General features: G+C 44.9%; 1 long non-coding RNA gene across 1 annotated transcript in view; it reads right to left on the bottom strand.

The window, feature by feature from the left end:
• Positions 1–6943: 6943 nt before the first annotated feature.
• The window catches only part of LOC125447450 (uncharacterized), a 110806-nt gene continuing 102983 nt past the window's right edge, over positions 6944–14766 (bottom strand). Inside the window, exon 3 of the long non-coding RNA XR_007246556.2 lies at positions 6944–8326. This is a non-coding gene — a long non-coding RNA (uncharacterized LOC125447450). The remainder of the gene's footprint in view (positions 8327–14766) is intronic.

The following is a 14766-nucleotide window of genomic DNA, read 5'->3' as shown; positions in this document are numbered from 1 at the left end:
TAGTGGGTTTGAAGGAGTAAACAAAATATTTAATTTGGACAAATTTACAAACACATATCAAATATCTACAATGAGTTATCAAGTAACTTTTAAATAAATGGGAGTCAGCTTAGAGAAAGAACGAAGTCTCTCCAAGGTTCTGGAATTGGATGCGATGGTAACAGTACTCTGAACTACGATGTTGTGGCTATTACAGAACTCAGGGACAGGAATGGTTATTGGAAGTTCCAGGATTTAGATGCTTTAAAAAAAAAGGAGGGTGGTAAAAGAGGCGAGGGAGTGGCATTGCTAGTCAGGGCTAGTATAACAGGCACTGAAAGGCAGTTTGAGAATGATATGTCTGCAGACATAGTTTGGGTTGAGGTCAGGAACAAGAAAGGAGCAGTCACTTTGTTGGGGTTTTTTTATTACAGACCCCGTAATAGTTGCAGAGAAGTGGAGGAGTGGATTGGGAGGCAGATACTGGAAAGGTACCTAAGTCACAGGTTTGTGGTCATGGGTGACTTCAACTTTCCAAATATTGATTGGAACTTTCTGGTCATAATAGTTTAAATGGAATGGATTTTGTCCAGTGCTTTGAGGAAGGATTCCTGTATGTAGATAGAACAACACAAGGAGAGGCCATTTTGGATTTGGTGCTTGGCGATGAACCGGGCCAAGTGTCAGACCTGTTGGCAGGAGAGCATTTTGGCGGTAGTGATCACAACTCTGTTACTTTTACAATAGTCATGGAAAAGGATAGTTACATGCAGCAGGGTAATGTTTATAATTAGGGGAAGGGTAATTATAAATCTGTTAGGTCAGAACTGGGTACATAAAATGGGAACAGATGCTGTCAGGGAAGAGCACTATGGAAATGTGGAGACTGTTTATGGAATACATACTGCTTGTGATCAATATGTTTTGTCCCTAACTGGCAGGGAAGATGCGGTTGAGTGAGGGAGCCTTGGTTATCAAGAGGTTGAACGACTGGTTAAGAGGACAAGGATGCTTATATAAGGTTTAGGAAACAAGGAACGGAAAAGGCTCTAGAGGGATACAAGTTAGCCAGGAAGGAGCTGAAGAAAGGGCTTAGGCGAGCTATAAGGGGGCATGAGAAAACCTTGGCAAATAAGATCAAGGAAAACTCCAAGGCTTTTTACACATACGTCAGGAATAAAAGACTGACCAGCGAAAGTATAGGGCGGATCAAAGATTGTAAACGGAATTTGTGCATGGAGCCTGAAAAGATAGATGTCCTTAATGTCCTTTTCTTCGGTATTCACAATTGAGAAAGACCTAGTTGTGGACAAGGACAGTGTGAAACAGGCTGGTAGGCTAGAGGAGGTGGACATTAGTAAGGAAGATGCACTAGGAATTTTGAGGAATTTGAAGGTAGAAAAGTTCCTAGGGGCCTGATAGGATTTATCCAAGAGTTCTATGGGAAGCGAGAGAAGAGATTGCAGGGCCTCTGGCGATAATCTTTTTGTCCTCATTGTTCACGGGTAGAGCACTGGAAAATTGGAGAAAGGCAAATGAGCAGATATAACTCCAGAAATTACAGGCCAGTTAGTCGTACTTCAGTGGTAGGCAAATTACTGGAAAGGGCTCTAAGAGATAGGATTTATGATCACTTGGATAGGCACAGTTTGATTCGTGATAGTCAGCATGGATTTGTGAGGGTGGATCATGCCTCATAAACCTTATTGAATTCTTTGAAGAGGTGACCAAACACGTGGATGAAGGTAGAGCAGTGGATGTGGTATACATGGATTTAAGTAAGACATTTGATAAGGTTCGCTATGGTTGGCTCATGCAGGAAATAAGAAGATACAAAACGTAAGTACAAAACTCTGGTTTGGCCATGACTGGAGTATTGTGTCCAGATCTGGCTGCCACATTACAGGAAAGATGTGGAAGCGTTTGAAAAGGTGCAGAGGAGATTTACCAGGATGTTTCCCTGAATGGAGGGAAGGTCTTATGAGGAAAAGTTGAGAGAGCAAGGGCTTTTCTCTGTAGAACGACGAAGGATGAGAGGTGACTTGATAGAGGTGTCGAAAATGACCAGAGGTATAGATAGATTGGATAGCCAGAGACTTTTTCCTAGGGCGGAGGTAGCTATTACGAGGGTGCACAATTTTAAAGTGAGTGGAGATAGATATAGGGGAGACATCAGAGGTAAGTTCTTTACTCAGAGTGGTAGGGGCGTGGAATGCATTGCCGGAGAGGGTAGTGGAGTCGGTCTCATTAGGGGCATTTAAGCGGCAATTAGATAGGCATACGGATGATTGTCTAAGGTAGGGGTGGCAGTTAGATAGACCTTAAGTTTAGGGTAAAAGTTTGGCACAACATCTTGGGCCATAGGGCCTGTACTGTGCTGTACAGTTCCATGTTCTAATAGTTAAATTGCAAAATTGGATGAGATGAAGTAATTAAGGTAGAGAGTGGTGGCAGAAAACAAAAACAAAGGCAAAGAAATTCATTAGAACAATGGTTTGAAACTGTAATTGAGGCTAAAATGCATTTTAATGAAAGAAAAATTTAGATGAGAGTACTAAACTGATGATTTCTCTTGATGATGTTTGTGTCCTTCTCCTTCCTTTTAAGAGAATTGAATTTGATAATCAACCCACTACCCGAGGCATTGGAACTATATCTGGAGAGATAAGTAAAATCTCACAGATATTATGATAAAATTGAATGACAGTCAAGAATGTGTGACATGCTCTTAGGATACCAATATAAATATGCAAAAGTGATTGTTGCCTCGGAGGTTGCAAACACGCGGGAATGCATGATATTAAAAAAATGCACTGAGAAACACGTCTCAAACATGTACACCTACATGATGAAATGATTAATCTGGCCTTGAGGAGCACAGAAACAGTTTAAATGATAAGATACTGACACATAATCCATTGAGAAATTGACTTTGAAACAAAAGAATAAATTCACTCTTTTTGTTAATTCAAGGAAACTTGGTTAAATTGGCCCCAATCAAAACTCAAGTTCATTCGGGTCTGAGAGAAAGGTATTCACAAGAGAAGGGATCCTTTTAAAACTCTCCTTGTTGCAACAAATTATGGAAGTGGATGAATAAATAAGGGGTGTCAGTTTGTCCTTCCTCATCCAGTTAACAGTTTGGGGTATCCTGTCTAGAGCTATAACAAGACAACAAAATGTGAGGCTGGATGAACACAGCAGGCCAAGCAGCATCTCAGGAGCACAAAAGCTGACGTTTCGGGCCTAGACCCTTCATCAGAGAGGGGGATGGGGGGAGGGAACTGGAATAAATAGGGAGAGAGGGGGAGGCGGACCGAAGATGGAGAGTAAAGAAGATAGGTGGAGAGGGTGTAGGTGGGGAGGTAGGGAGGGGATAGGTCAGTCCAGGGAAGACGGACAGGTCAAGGAGGTGGGATGAGGTTAGTAGGTAGCTGGGGGTGCGGCTTGGGGTGGGAGGAAGGGATGGGTGAGAGGAAGAACCGGTTAGGGAGGCAGAGACAGGTTGGACTGGTTTTGGGATGCAGTGGGTGGGGGGGAAGAGCTGGGCTGGTTGTGTGGTGCAGTGGGGGGAGGGGATGAACTGGGCTGGTTTAGGGATGCAGTGGGGGAAGGGGAGATTTTGAAACTGGTGAAGTCCACATTGATACCATATGGCTGCAGGGTTCCCAGGCGGAATATGAGTTGCTGTTCCTGCAACCTTCGGGTGGCATCATTGTGGCAGTGCAGGAGGCCCATGATGGACATGTCATCAAGAGAATGGGAGGGGGAGTGGAAATGGTTTGCGACTGGGAGGTGCAGTTGTTTGTTGCGAACTGAGCGGAGGTGTTCTGCAAAGCGGTCCCCAAGCCTCCGCTTGGTTTCCCCAATGTAGAGAAAGCCGCACCGGGTACAGTGGATGCAGTATACCACATTGGCAGATGTGCAGGTGAACCTCTGCTTAATGTGGAATGTCATCTTGGGGCCTGGGATGGGGGTGAGGGAGGAGGTGTGGGGACAAGTGTAGCATTTCCTGCGGTTGCAGGGGAAGGTGCCGGGTGTGGTGGGGTTGGAGGGCAGTGTGGAGCGAACAAGGGAGTCACGGAGAGAGTGGTCTCTCCGGAAAGCAGACAGGGGTGGGGATGGAAAAATGTCTTGGGTGGTGGGGTTGGATTGTAAATGGCGGAAGTGTCGGAGGATAATGCGTTGTATCCGGAGGTTGGTAGGGTGGTGTGTGAGAACGAGGGGGATCCTCTTGGGGCGGTTGTGGCGGGGGCGGGGTGTGAGGGATGTGTCGCGGGAAATGCGGGAGACGCGGTCAAGGGCGTTCTCAATCACCGTGGGGGGAAAGTTGCGGTCCTTAAAGAACTTGGACATCTGGGATGTGCGGGAGTGGAATGTCTTATCGTGGGAGCAGATGCGGCGGAGGCGGAGGAATTGGGAATAGGGGATGGAATTTTTGCAGGAGGGTGGGTGGGAGGAGGTGTATTCTAGGTAGCTGTGGGAGTCGGTGGGCTTGAAATGGACATCAGTTACAAGCTGGTTGCCTGAGATGGAGACTGAGAGGTCCAGGAAGGTGAGGGATGTGCTGGAGATGGCCCAGGTGAACTGAAGGTTGGGGTGGAAGGTGTTGGTGAAGTGGATGAACTGTTCGAGCTCCTCTGGGGAGCAAGAGGCGGCGCCGATGCAGTCATCAATGTACCGGAGGAAGAGGTGGGGTTTGGGGCCTGTGTAGGTGCGGAAGATGGACTGTTCTACGTAACCTACAAAGAGGCAGGCATAGCTGGGGCCCATGCGGGTGCCCATGGCCACCCCCGTAGTCTGTAGGAAGTGGGAGGAGTCAAAAGAGAAGTTGTTGAGTGTGAGGACGAGTTCCGCTAGGCGGATGAGAGTGTCGGTGGAGGGGGCCTGGTCGGGCCTGCGGGACAGACAACCACACAAGGGGCTCACCTTTGTCCCCCTACAACCACACAAGGGGCTCACCTTGAATCAATGTGGACTTCACCAGTTTCAAAATCTCCCCTTCCCCCACTGCATCCCTAAACCAGCCCAGTTCATCCCCTCCCCCCACTGCACCACACAACCAGCCCAGCTCTTCCCCCCCACCCACTGCATCCCAAAACCAGTCCAACCTGTCTCTGCCTCCCTAACCGGTTCTTCCTCTCACCCATCCCTTCCTCCCACCCCAAGCCGCACCCCCAGCTACCTACTAACCTCATCCTACCTCCTTGACCTGTCCGTCTTCCCTGGACTGACCTATCCCCTCCCTACCTCCCCACCTACACCCTCTCCACCTATCTTCTTTACTCTCCATCTTCGGTCCGCCTCCCCCTCTCTCCCTATTTATTCCAGTTCCCTCCCCCCATCCCCCTCTCTGATGAAGGGTCTAGGCCCGAAACGTCAGCTTTTGTGCTCCTGAGATGCTGCTTGGCCTGCTGTGTTCATCCAGCCTCACATTTTGTTGTCTTGGAATCTCCAGCATCTGCAGTTCCCATTATCTCTAGAGCTATAACAAACTAGGGAACCTTGCATGGAATCTGGTGGTGACATAGTTTAACCTCTTCTCAGTTCTGATAGTTCAAAACTTTCTACACAAACTCTCACAGCTTCAAGACTTGACAAATTAAATCTCTTTTGCTAGGATGAAACTATCCTGCTGCTGGCATGGAAGTGAAATCTGATTCTTGTGAACTAAACTCAATGTGAACTGTCAGTGTCCTCCGAGATAGTAGGAACTGCAGATGCTGGAGAATCTGATAACAAGGTGTAGAGCTGGATGAACACAGCAGCATCAGAGGAGCAGGAAGGCTGATGTTTCAGGTCTACACCCTTCCTCAGAAATGGGGGAGGGGAAAGCAGTTCTGAAATAAATAGGGAGAAGGTGTAGGCGGATAGAAGATGGATAGAGGAGAAGGTAGGTGGAGCGGAGAGGTGGAAATGGGCAGGGACGGAGCCAGTAAAGGTGAGTGTTTTTGGGGAGTTAGGGAGGAGATAGGCCAGTCCGGGGAGGACAGACAGGTCAAGGGGTGGGGGTGCGGGATGAGGTATGTAGATTGGAGAATAGGGGTGGGGCTTGAGGTGGGAGGAAGGACAGGTTAGGGAGGTGGGGACGAGTTGGGCTGGTTTTGGAATGCGGTAGGGGGAAGAGAGATTTTGAAGCTTGTGAAGTCCACATTGATACCATTGAGCTGCAGGGTTCCCAAGCGGAATATGAGTTGCTGTTCCTGCAAACTTCGGATGGTATCATCGTGGTACTGCAGGAGGCAGTGTCCTCTGACCATTTGTCACAAACTCAGCACGGTAAACACTTCAGCAAATTAAAATCACAGATATCTACAGGGAACTTACTAAGTGACATGCTTTCTTGAAAATTATAGTCTGAATCTTATGTCTTTTTGGCTGAGTTTGAGTTGCATACTGTTTTTTGGAGGGTTTTCTTGTGCAAGCCAGAGCAAGATATCTCAGCTTCTGTTATTATTGCCTCAAAATCGCCTCATTATTTATCTTCCCTGCCACTATAGTGTCTCTTGCATCCAATTTCCTTCCATCTTACCATGCATTGTTCCCAAAACAACTCACCATTCAGTAGATATTCACTGAAACACCAGCATTCCTTGTGCCTTTTGAAAGGCTGCTGTGCACCTGGACAAATATTGGCAAAGCATTATTTCCCCTCACCAGCAATGTCATGGCACAGCAGCCACAAAACCATGCTACCTATGGTACATAGCAGGTGTGGCTGACACTGCACAAATAACCCCATTCTTTCACCCTGGTCACAGTTTAAATGCCGTGCCACACGCTTTACCTGTCTGAGCATCATTCCGAGCAACATTGTTAAGTCATTGCTACTCTGTCCACAGTATAAACGAAAATCTTGTCATTGTCCTTTGGGGACATACAGGCAAGCAGGCAGACAACTATAAGCATAAACGAGAGCATTTAATTGCAGAAAGCAAAATGGAACAAAAATGAAGTCAACAGAAGCTGAATTTCACCCTCACAATGCTAACTGATTTTGGCAGCATGACCAAGAATTATTTTTTAGTCAACAATTGTTACATCCAATTTTCTTCGATGAGAACTGAGTATCAATGAGATTTTCATCAGGACTGGCAGCATCTGTGGCGAGAAAATCAGAGTTAGCTTTTCAGGTCTGAAACGGGCGCGAAACGTTAACTTTGAATTTTTCTCCACAGATGCTGCCAGACCTGCTGAACGTTTCTCGCAACTTCTGTCTTTGGTCCTGATTTGCAGCATCCACAGTTCTTTCAGTTTTTAATCAGAGATTTTGTCTGGCATGGACAATGTTAGCTTCTTCCTCCTCAACATGCTTGTCCCCCTCCTTGGAAGACTGCTCTTATTTCCCCAGTTCCTCAACATTTTACAAGTTGCCTTGTTGCTTGTTCCAACTGTACAGGGCACAACAGAGTGATGTAACACACTCTGTCTAGACTGTACTGGAGGGGCCCCTGAGAAGAATCCTGAGAAGTAGTGGAAATGTATCTTCAACAATCCTATGCCCTGCTCCACCATGGCCCTTTTTGAGGCAGCAGCAACGTTAAATTTCCAGTTTGTCTCCACGAGGAGGTTGCACATTGGCGTCACGAGCCATGGTTGCAGTGGGTAGCTCTTGTCTCCTAGTAACCAGTCTTGTAAGATATCTGGACCTTCAAATTCACCATGTACACATAAGTGCCCCAGGATGAAGGAGCCGTGACAGCTACCAGGGCAGCAAGCACACACCTCCAGGGAGTGGTAATGTTTGCAGATCATCTGAACATAAATGGATCTTCTTCCAGTTGATGAATTCCTTAGCGTTCTGAAAGCCAGCTTTATTTCAGAACCGTATTGCCAAGGCTGCAGCACTGAACTCATCATTAAGAAACAAAATGAATTAGTGTGATCTCGCACATATGGCATTGGTCACTGTCCTGATACATTTGTGAGTGCATGGCTGAGGAAAGCAACACTGGCAATTTGTTGGTCCACGGAAGGAGCCAGTTGCATAGAGGTTCAGTGCTGCAGTGATCTTCACAGCCACCAAGAGAGGATAGTATCCCACTCCTGATGCCATCCTCAGATGCCACACCAGCATTCAGCACTGTTCCACAACCCTATTCTGGGATATACAGAGCCTGTCTTTGCACTGTGGCTTGCTCACACTTAGGAACTGGACTCAGGGTGAGAACAATCTGTGCCTCCTGTGCACCCCATGCATCCTGAGGGGTCTATGGCTATGAGCTCTGCCTGAGCTTGATTCTCCTGTTCTCCATGCTAGCCTGATCCTCCTTCACCTTTTAGGTAGGCAGTCACAGCGAATGACATGCCACCAGTAGCAGGGCTCATTACTCTCTGTAGACAGGACCTAAATTGGGAACACAAGAAGTAAAAGAGTTTACAGACTTCAGAGTAAACAAGGCGTGGAGCTGGATGAACACAGCAGGCCAGGCAGCATCAGAGGAGCAGGAAAGCTGGCATTTCGGGACTGAAACATCAACTTTCCTGAACCCCTGATGCTGCTGGGTCTGCTGTGTCCATCCAGCTCCACACCGTGTTACCTCAGACTCCAGTATCGGCAGTTCCTACTGTCTCTAGACTTCAGAGTAATTGTTAATGGCATTTCCAATTGATGAAGGCTGAGCACACTTCATCACACACTGAAATACGGTGTATTTGTTACGTTCCCATTGTACATTCGCATGCTGCCTCAGCACATGCAGCAACTTGGTGAAGGTACCTCACTGGCTGAGTGAACACCACATGTCATTGTAAAGCGGTTGTCTGCAGCCCAGCAGCATGTTCCCAACATTGAACAAACATCAAATGCTAAACTTCACATTGCCTTTAGTGCAGTTGTAACACTTAAATGACAGGCGAGGACTCCAAGTTGTGTGGCTGACACAATTTGCATGATTAGTGGTTCCTCTTCAGACAGCAATGGCCTTTTGTACCATTGTCGCTGCTAACTTCAACACTATTGAGATTCCCAAGTTCAATTTGCAAGCACTTGTGATATGACTTATGATACCAGGATCCCCTTATTGACAGTAGCCCCCACATTGAGGATTGACTACCACCAGTTTTGAACATGACCACTAAGTTGAATGAACTTGCAGTGTGTTTGCTGCGTAGGCAGCTGGCACATGCTGGAGGTATAAATCATGGAATCATCATAGAATCCCTACAGTAAGGAAACAGGCCCTTCGGCCCAACAAGTCCACACCAACCATTGCATCACCCCATCTAGACATATCCCCTTATAACCCGTATAATCTACACATCCCTGAACACTATGGGCAATTTAGAATGGCCAATCCACCTAGCCTGCACATCTTTGGACTATGGGAGGAAACCGGAACATCTGCAGAAAACCCACACAGACACGGGGAGAATGTGCATACTCCACACAGACAGTCGCCTGAGGGTGGAATCAAACCTGGGTTCCTGGCATGGTGAGGCAGCAGTGCTAACCACTGAGCCACTGTGCTTCCCCATATTCGATTGATTAGATAAATGAATTGCCATTCACCAAGATACCAACACCCCTCCCCAGCCACAGGATACTTCATGTCGACAAGCAATCTATCTTTGATTCTGTACAAGAAAGCACCTCAAAAAACAGTAGTGAAAGCCTTTGGCTCTGGCTGCAGTGCCAACATGCTAACAAACTGGACATGGCACAATGAGGGACAGATGCTGCAATTATTCAGGAAGGTGCAATGTGAACAAGCTCTCAGAGAGTGAATGGACTGCCATGAGAAAGAGTTCCAAAGTCACACAACTCTCAGAGAAAAGAAATCTTCTTATTTGTTTTGAAAGGAACTTCACTAATTTTAAAACGAAACACAAACACAATGCAAAACACAAACAAGTCAGCTGTAATAGATATAACACAGTGTGGAGCTGGGGGAGCACAGCAGGCCAGGCAGCATCAGAGGAACAGGAAAGTTGATGTGTTGGGGTGGGAGCTGTTAAATAAATAGAGAGAAGAGGGGTGGGACTGGGGAAGGTAGGTGGGATGGTGATAAATGAACGCAGGTGGGGGTTCATCAGTGGGACGGGCGGGGTGGATAGGTGGGAGAGAAGATGGACAGGTTGTCTCAAGTCAAGGAGGCAGGGATGAGACGGAAGGTTGGCCTAAACATGGAATTCACCAGCTTTAAAATCTCCCCACCCCTGGCCTCAACCCATGTCCAACCATCCCTTTCCCTATACAGGCTCCTGAAAGAACTATCCAGTTAATCCCACCCTCCAGCCCTATCCCTGTAGTCATCTGAGTTCATCCCTTTGAAATATTTATCCAGATATCTTTTGAAACCTCCTATGGAATCCACCTCCACCACTCTCTCAGGCACTGCAGTCCAAATCAATGCTGTTGCTTAGCACCTACTATCACCTGTCAATGAATAAATCAGTGATCTTCCATTTTAAGTACTACTTTGAGGAAGCAGTAAGGATAACAAGGACACAGAATATACTCTACTTCAGGGATTTCAGTGCCTATCAACAAGAACAGTTCTGTAATACTACTACAGATTCAGCTGCTTGATACCTAAAGGATATAGCTACTGTGCAGAATCTGTGGCAAGTAATGAAGGAAGCAACAGCAGGGATAAATCTAACTGACCTCGAACTTGTGAAACTACCTGTTACAGAAGCATTCAGCCATGATATTGTTGATAAGAACAAACACTGCATCGTCCCATTGGAGACAAAGTCCTGTTTTCACATTGAGGAAACCCTCAATTGATCAGGATCTGCAACTTCATGCGGTGTTAAATGGCTAGATTTCCAATTGATCTAGCAACTCAAACCTGGGCATCCATGAAGCTCTGTGGGCCATCAGTTGTAGCATAATTTTAACCAAAATTTGGAACATCATGGCTTGGCATATCCTCTACTCTAAGATTACAAGTAACTGAGGCATCAACCCTGCATGCACAGTTTTTGGAGGACATGCCAGGAACAGCACCAGACATGCCTTAAGACATGCCTAACCTAATGATGTTAAAACAAAGACTACTTGCAGGTCAATAGTGCAAGCAGCATGCAACAGACAAGGCTAAGTGATTTGACAACCAATAGATCAGATTTAGTCCTTTCCCATCTAGCGATGAATTGTGGTACAAGAGCAAGAAAGTGATGTTGAACTTGTACAAGACGCTTGTTAAACCTCAGCTGGAGTATTGTGTACAGTCTGGGAGTCATGTTATGGAAAAGATGTGAATGCATTGGAGAGAGTGCAAGCGTGATCTATGAGAATAGTTTGAGAAATGAGAAACTTCGATTATGAAACTAGGTAGAAGATGTTGGAAACTATTCTCCGAGGAGAGAAGAAAGCTGAGGTGAGATTTAATAGAGGAGAGCAGAGTGAATAGACTAGATAGGAAGAAGCTGTTCCCACTCATAAAAGAATTCAAGGGCACATAGATTTAAAATGATGTGTAAACATAGCAAGGATGATATAAGGAAAATCATTTTCATACAGCAAATAGAAAGGTTTGGAAATCTGGTGGTATCAGGTTCAATTGAAACATTCCAGAGTGCATTTGATGATTATTTGGATAGAAACAGTGAATAGTGATATTGTGAAAAAGCAGGAGATTGTCACTAGGTATCCGTGGAGGAATGATAGGTCAAAATTGCATCCATCTGTGCCATAAGAATTCAATGATTCTGTGAAGTTATAAACCATCCTGACTTGGAATCCTGACAGTTGTTTCTCCACTGTTGTTGGGTCAAAATCTCAGATTTACCTTTCAAAGAGGACTGCTGTTTTCCCTGATCCCGAAGGACTGTAATGGTTTAGGAAGGCAGCAAATAACAATTATCTCAAGAGAAACGAGTGATGAGCAATAAATGCTGGCCCTTTCTGTTACATCCATATCCCAAGAACAAATAAAAAGCAAACCCACTTGGGGAAATTAAGGATGTACCATAAATGTGGCCATGCTTGTGTTACCATAACTTTAGTTTAAATAAAAATAATTAGTCAGTGTATTGAGTGTAGGAATTGGGAGGTCATGTTGCAACTGTACAGGACATTGATAGACTATTTTTTGAATACTGCATGGAATTCTGGTCTCCCTGTTATAGGAAAGATGTTGTGAAATTTGAAATGATTCAAAAAAGATTTACACAGGTGTTTCCAAGGTTGGAGGGTTTGAACTAATGGGAGAGGCTGAATAGGCAGGGGCTATTTTCTGTAGTGTCAGAGACTGAGGGTGACCTTATAGAGGTTTATAAAATCATGAGGGGCATCAACAGGGTAAATAGACAAAGTCTTTTCCCCAGGGTGTGGGAGGGCATAGGTTTAAGAAAAGAGGGGACCTAATGGGCAACTTTTTCACACAGAGGATGGTGCATGTATAGAATGAACTCCCAGAGGAAGTGCTGGAGGCTGGTACAATTACAACATTTAAAAGGCATTTGATGGTATATGGATGGAAAGTGTTTAGGGGGATATGGGCCAAATGCCAAATGGAGTCGCAGGTAGATAGGACAGTGAAGAAGGTGTTTGTATGCTTGCCTTTACTGGTCAGTGCATTGAGTAAAGGAGTTGGAAGGTCATGTTGTGGCTGTACAGGACATTGGTTAGTGCAGTATTGGAATATTGTGTGCAGTTCTAGTCTCCCAGCTGTAGGAAGGATGTTGTGAAATTTGAAAATGTTCAGAAAATATTTACAAGGATATTGCCAGGGTTGGAGCGTTTGAGCCACAGGAAGATACTGAATAGGCTGGGGCTATTTTCCTTACAGCATTGGAGACTAAGGGGTGACCTTATAGAGGTTTATAAAATCATGAGGTCCATGGAAAGGGTAAATAGAGAAGGTCTTCCCCAAGATGGAGTAGTCCAAAACTAGAGGGACTAGAGGGTTTAAGGTGAGGGGGAAAGATTTAAAGGGGATTTGAGGGGCAACTTTTTCATGCAGAAGGTGCTACATGTATGGAATGAGCTGCCAGAGGAAGTGATGGAGGCTGGTACAATTACAAATTTTAAAAGGCATCTGGATGGGTATATGAATAGGAAGGGTTTAGTGAGATATGTGCCAAATGCTGATAAATGGGACTAGATTTACTTAGGATATCTGGTCGGCATGGACGGGTCAGATCAAAGGGTATGTTTTCATTGCCAGATAACTCTATGACTCAAAATGGGCCTAAATTTATTTAGGATATCTGGTTAGTATGTATGAGTTAGAGCAAAGGGTTTATTTCCATTTTGTACAGCTCAGTGACCCCATGACTCTAAATGGTTTATGAGAATTGATAAGGTTTCACATGAGAGGTAAGACCATCGGACTATAAGAAATAGGAAGAGGAGTAGGCTGCTCAACCTCTTGAGTCTTGGTTGATCTGACATTCCACATGTCTACTTTTTTGCCTTTTCTCCACAACCACTGATTTCCCTACAGATTGAGAATCTACCTATCTCAAAAGTAAAAATACACAAGGATTCTGCCTCGACAATTCTATATGGCAAGGAGTTTCAAAGACTCACAACCCTCTGAGAGAAGAAATTTGTCCTCATCTCAGTCTTAAATTGGTGCCTCTTTATTCTGAGACTATGTCCTTTGGTCCTAAGCTGTCCCATGAAGGAAACATCCTCTCAGGATTTACCTTGTCAATACCCTTAAAATCCAATGAGATCACATCTCCAGTGAGTAGTGTCCCAATCTGTTTAACCTTTGCTCATAAGACAATCCTTTATACCAGGGATCATCCTAGTGAACCTTCTCTAAACTGTCTCAAATGAAACAATATCCTTCCTTAAATAAGGAGACCAAAGCTGCTCATAGTACTCTAGATGTGGTCACACCTGCATCTTTCCTACTTTTCAACTCCAGTCCTCTTAAAATAAGAGCTAACAATCCATTACCCTTCTTGATTACCTGCTGTACCAATGTACTAGCTTTCTATGACTTATGCACAAGAACACAAGTCCCTGTGTGTTGCAGATTTCTGTAGCTTTTCTCATTTAAATAATACTGTTTTTTGTTCTCCCTTTCAAAATAACCAACTTCACATTTTCCCACATTATAGTTCATTTGACAAATTTTTGCCCATTTTCTTAACCTGTTGATACCTCTCTGTAAATTGTTTCAATTGTCTTTGCAACTTGCCTTTCCACATACTTTTGTTTCATCAGCAAATTTAGCTACAGTACATTCACTTCTTTCCTCCAAGATAGCGATATATATTGTAGACAGATGCAAACTCAACATTAATTCCTGTGGAACTCCAGAACTCCAAATGAAAAAATCTATCCCTCTCACAATCTACCTTTTCACTCACTGTATCATCTGAAAATTGGCTTCATTTCTCCAGGTCATTAGTATATGTTGTAAACAGTACCAAACACTGATCTCTGTAGATCCCCATTAGTCACATGTTAATTACTAGGGGTCACAATTTCAAGGTGAGAGGGGAAAAGTTTAAGAGAGATATGTGTGGAAAGTTCTTTACACAGAGGGTGGTGGGTGCCTGGAACACATTGCCAGCAGAGGTGGTAGAAGCGGGCATGATAGCATCATTTAAGATGTATCTAGACAGATACATGAATGGGCAGGGAGCAGAGGGATACAGATCCTTGGAAAATAGAAGACAGGTTTAGATAGAGGATCTGGATCGGCGCAGGCTTCAAGGGCCAAAGGGCCTGTTCCTGTGCTGTAATTTTCTTCGTTCTTCTTTGTTCTTTGTTGCCAACTTGACAAAGAATCCCTTATTGCCACTTGCTGTTTTCTGCTCATGAGTCAATTCTCTATCTGTACCAATATACTATTCACAACACTATGGGATTTTATC

Source organism: Stegostoma tigrinum, chromosome 2 (genome assembly GCF_030684315.1).
Source record: "Stegostoma tigrinum isolate sSteTig4 chromosome 2, sSteTig4.hap1, whole genome shotgun sequence".
NCBI lineage: Eukaryota > Metazoa > Chordata > Chondrichthyes > Orectolobiformes > Stegostomatidae > Stegostoma > Stegostoma tigrinum.
This window is presented reverse-complemented; position numbering and strand designations above follow the sequence as displayed.